The following is a 5,662-nucleotide window of genomic DNA, read 5'->3' as shown; positions in this document are numbered from 1 at the left end:
AGAGGAAAAGTTCAGAGAGAAATCCTAAGAATAAAACAATCTAAAACTTCTAAAACTGAAGAATAACTATTTGGACCCCTTATGAAATTTGCCACTCATCACAAAAGCTCAGCCCCAACATGGCGTGTTAATTAGCGAGTTTCAGAAATAAGTGTGCATGAAAAATTGACCATGAGAACCTAAACATGGAGAAGTGATTTCCATGCCAATACCCAAATCAGTTCGAGAGAGAATCTCAGATAACAAGAGCTCCAGTTCCACACAATATCAGACAACCTATGTTGACACCATCAAACAATGTTATATCTTGCTCTCCAGTTTGCCTTTCAGATCCACTTCTGTAAAAACAAGAACGAAACAAACTTGTGAGCACTGAGCAGGCATAAGGGAATGAAATTCAATAATCTAGCATATGCAAACATGTAACGTCATATGCTATACCCGGATGATTTTTTCCTTGATTTTCTCTTTTTGGTTTTTACAAGCAAGCAACATCAGCAGAACACTTCGAGGGGTCATTAGCTGGCAGGTCATCCTCGCTTGATCTTCTAGACCCTTTTCGAGACTTCTTGACTTGATCACTGAAACATTGCAATTGATGAGGAAGAGAACATAGCAAAAGATAAAATATTTTATTATTCAAAAAAAATTGCAATACATTAACTGTACCTTGCAGTGTTCTCATCACTTCTTTCAACTTTGGAGTACACAAGTGATGGGAAATCACCTGGACCAATTGAAGGTCGCCCGGTTTCTCTATCAACAAAGTTGGTTTGGAAAATAGATTTCTTTACTTGATTGGCTGCTACAACTAAAGGTAATTCCTCTTGACACAGTCTTTTCCACCTCCTGCAATTACAGGCAGGATAACTATTAGCAATGAAGTATGTCCACATCATGAAGCGATCATCGATTTGATATTTTCAGCAACACATCAGAATAAACTCATGTAACTCTGAAAAAATAGCTTTACCTCATGCACATATTATCAGTGCGGTGAGGAATCATGGCGCCGGCAATTTTTGACCAGCAGGCGCCAATCTCATGGACGGAAGCCAATAACTTGGAATCCTCTTCGTGTCGCCATTCCCCATGGTCTATATCTCGGATCAAGAACATTACGCCACCTGCTTAATGAGAAAGAAAATGGAATCACCATCAAACCATAAAGATTGAACTCACATGGTAAAACTACTATGTTACCTTTCGCTGCATTGACTTTGTGTGCGGCCAGGAATGAACTGAGCAATCTTATTCCAGCTCGCCGGACTTAAAAAGCTTGACGGATACAATGAGGCGCTTATCCTCGTCCTCGGACCATCTCCCCACCCTTGTCCTTTCGAGCAATAATGTTTTCCTCCACCTAGGGAAGTTCGATGCAAGGGTATTTCAAATATATCCCAACCAACAAAAGTAAAAGGATTATCCACGTAAAATTAGTACGGAAGAAGATTATCTACCATTAGAAAAGGTAACCATGAAAAAGAGCGACAAATGTGCCATAACAGAAAGCGCAATCGCATAGGTTTGACAATAGGGTTAACCATAATAAAGTGACAAATGTGACATAACAGAAAGTGCAATCGCATAGGTTTGACAATAGGCATTCTGAAAGATAAATCCAAGAATATTATCTGTTCGAGCATTGATTTCCAATGCGACCATCCAGACTGGCTGATACAAGTTGCCAGTTACAACCAAAAGTTTGGACAGCAGCTAGAAGCTGAAGATCTTCCTCTTTTGTCCAGACCCTCTTCAATATGTGGGGATTAAGACTTCGTTGATAACGAGCAAGGCATTGGAAAGGAGTTCTCTCGCGTACCCAATGCAACGGCAATGTTAATCCAGTTATGCATTCCTTTTTCTTGGACAGTTAGTATAAGTCTTTTCTCCTCACATGCAGTCCAGGCAGTGTGATTAATCAGTGGATCATCAAGGTTTAGCCACCTGGATGAATAAAATTACAGTTTTTGTATTAGGGGTGACCAATTGAAAACACGGATACAAAGCATGTAACAGAAAACATAACAATATCAGGACAGATGGTAGATAATAGTAGTACTTAATGGAATGGGAATTGTAATGCCCGCTAGAAAAAATTATATATTTTCAGAGGGAAAGTACCTTGATTCACATTCAGCGCCAGATCGACCAGGCAGATACATAGCAGCAATGTAGTCCCAATTTACTAATGGCAAGACTGTCCGGAGAATTTCAGGAGTCACCTCAAAATTACCAATTGTGTTTGTCAGTGCATACGCCATATTTACAGCACAGAAGTCACCAGTCGAACTGAAGAGTAACAAAGTTTTAAGAACAGAACAATGATTTCATGATCAAATTGTGTAGCAGAAGACAAGTAACATTACAATTAATCTCATAATTTAGCGCCCAACTTACATATCCATTTTTTGGAAAATAAATACCGAATGGCACAAATATTTAGATGCCAAAAGCTACTAACATAATTTATTGATAGTTCAGTCATAGGCCTATACAATTCATAATTTACAGATAGTTCAGTCAGAATCCTATCAAATTCGTAACTTATAAAATCCTATCAAAAGTAATAGAAAATACTAACAAACAACGAACTAACAGACTGCATCATGGAGAAACAGGATAACTAAGAAAAACTTACATAAAAGCATGACAATGTATTGTTTCAGTTTTGCTGAGTGTTCAGCTTAAAAGAGGCACTCTTCAATTGCATGCAACGAACAATTGAGAAACTATGGTAATAGGATGTTTAATGCAGTACTAAGTCGCGATTTAAAAATCAAAATTCGACAAACCTTGCATTCTTCATCGAGTCCTTAATCAATGTTTCCTGATACTGTTGCTTTATTCCTTTAGCAAGACTGTCTTTCTCCATATCAGACCATGATTGCTTCTGTAGCGACATCGGGAATTGCTTGAATACCGTTTTATACTTTGAAACATGAAGGTTCTTGGAAGGGCCAAGAAGTAACGCAGACATCTTATATCTATTCTGCAAGAACCAAATACTCCTTTGTAAGTACCATAGTATATGTTCCTAAAAAGTTCAGAACTCAAACAATTGGCAATCATGCCCATGCAAATGGCAGAGCAAAATGTGACTAAAGAAACTCACATGGTCTGCAAGCTAATAGGTTTTGTCTACCATGAAAGGGAAAACAATGATTCATACAACAGAGGAACAATATATGTGTATAGTTGGAACAATTCATTTAGATTTGATCTAATAAATAAATTGATTTAAGTACGATAAACAGAAATCCAGTAAAATTCTACAAGAAAATAGATGCATCTTCACAGGAATAGGATTGTAATTATTCAATCAACATAACTAAGATATCACAACATAATTGCAAATCAACAGCTAATTATAAATAGAGATCTACACTGCTAATTGATTCTCACGCATACATAATCTGTTGAGGATGAGAGAAGAGGAGGGGATAACCAGGCTCACCTCAGCCTCTCCAGGAGCACGGATAGAGCAGAGGAGGGCTGTTGATTCGCGACTCCAAGGGGCGTGGTGGACAAGCAGGCGATACGAGGAGTCGACGAGCAGCCCGAGGCGGCGATGCTCCTTCCCTCCTTGTCCAGCGGCCGGAGATCTTGAGCTCCGCCGGCAGTGGACGCACCGCCGCCTGCACGCGCGCTGCCTGCCACCGCCACGTCCAGCCGCCGCCGTCGCTAGGCGCGCGGGCCCTGCCGCCGCCGGCTCCCACGTCCGTCGCTAGGCGCGCGGGCCCTGCCGCTGCCGGCTCCCACGTCCAGCCGCCTTCGTCACTCGAGCGCTGCTCCCGTGTATGGATTGGACGAGCAGAAGCGGGATTGGGGGAGGAGAGAAGCGGGATTAGGGGAGGAGAGGAGAGGAGCAGGTGGGGATTGGAGGAGGTCAGGAGGAGCAGAGGCCTGCGATTGGGGAGTGGTGGCCGATCTAGGGTTTTCACCCTGTGACCTCACGCGCATAGGAAGTGCACACGAACGAGAGTCCATGGCTGTCTCAACCTACCGGTCCCGCAAGTAGCTGGTCCCACGTGTCATGGACTGTCTAAGAAAACCAACAGGTGAGGAAATTTTTGACGCATCCAACGGCTGTGGTGAAAAGTGGGACTAAGGTTTTACTGTGCATGGTAGAACGGACGAACCAGATGCATTTGCCCCTCTCAGACCCCCTGGATGGCTGGGTAGTCTTGCAACATTTATAGAAGAAATGTCTTTTATGTGAGTTTTGCTGCACCGGTTCATCCTTGTGTTTGTTTCAAATAACCTTGCTAGCATAAGCCTTGTATCGAGAGGGAATACTTCTCATGCATCCAAAATCCTTGAGCCAACTACTATGCCATTTGTGTCCACCATACCTACCTACTACATGGTATTTCTCCGCCATTCCAAAGTAAATTGCTTGAGTGCTACCTTTAAATAATTCAAAATTTATCACCTCTGATTTGTGTCAATGTTTTATAGCTCATGAGGAAGTATGTGGTGTTTTATCTTTCGATCTTGTCATTTACTTCGACGGACTTTCACAATGGACTAGTGGCACATCCGCTTATCCAATAATTTTGCAAAAAGAGCTGGCAATGGGGTTCCCAGCCTCGATTAATTAACTTGCATTAATAATTCTCTTCACATGTTTTGCTCGATTCATCGAGTAAGCAACTTAATTTTGCAAATAGACACTCCTTCATGGTATGTGATTGTTGGAAGGCACCCGAGGATTCGGTTAGCCATGGCTTGTGTAAGCAAAAGGTTGGGAGGAGTGTCATCCATAAATAAAGAAAAACTAAACTAAAGTACATGTGTAAACAAAAGAGAAGAGGGATGATCTACCTTGCTCGGTAGAGATAACGTCCTTCATGGGAGCCGCTCTTGAAAGTCCGGTTGATGAGGTAGTTAGAGTGCCCACTACCATTCGTTGACAACAACAAACACCTCTCAAAACTTTACTTTTATGCTCTCTTTATGTTTTCAAAAACCAAAGCTCTAGCACAAATATAGCAATCGATGCTTTTCCTCTTTGAAGGACCTTTCTTTTACTTTTTATGTTGAGTCAGTTCACCTATCTCTCTCCACCTCAAGAAGCAAACATTTGTGTGAACTGTGCATTGATTCTTACATACTTGCTTATTGCATTTGTTATATTTCTTTGCATTGACAATTATCCATGAGATATATATGTTATAAGTTGAAAGCAACCGCTGAAACTTCATCTTCCTTTGTGTTGCTTCAATGCCTCTACTTTAAATTATTGCTTTATGAGTTAACTCTTATGCAAGACTTATTGATGCCTCGTCTTGAAAGTACTATTCATGAAAAGTCTTTGCTTTATGATTCAGTTGTTTACTCATGTCATTACCATTGTTTTGATCGCTGCATTCATTACATATGTTTACAATATGATCAAGTTTATGATGGCATGTCACTTCAGAAATTATCTTTGTTATCGTTTTACCCGCTCGGGACGAGCGAGAACTAAGCTTGGGGATGCTGATACGTCTCCGACGTATCGATAATTTCTTGTGTTCCATGCCACATTATTGATGATACCTACATGTTTTATGCACACTTTATGTCATATTCGTGCATTTTCCGGAACTAACCTATTAACAAGATGCCGAAGTGCCGGTTGTTGTTTTCTCGCTGTTTTTGGTTTCGTAAATCCTAG

At 41.0% G+C, this 5,662-nt stretch overlaps 1 pseudogene; it reads right to left on the bottom strand.

The window, feature by feature from the left end:
* Positions 1-235: 235 nt before the first annotated feature.
* Positions 236-3,990, bottom strand: LOC124648608 (annotated as a pseudogene).
* Positions 3,991-5,662: the final 1,672 nt, after the last annotated feature.

The sequence above is a fragment of the Lolium rigidum genome, chromosome 4 (assembly GCF_022539505.1).
Source record: "Lolium rigidum isolate FL_2022 chromosome 4, APGP_CSIRO_Lrig_0.1, whole genome shotgun sequence".
NCBI lineage: Eukaryota > Viridiplantae > Streptophyta > Magnoliopsida > Poales > Poaceae > Lolium > Lolium rigidum.
Note: the sequence above shows the minus strand (reverse complement) of the source record. Positions and strands in the feature narration are given on the sequence as shown.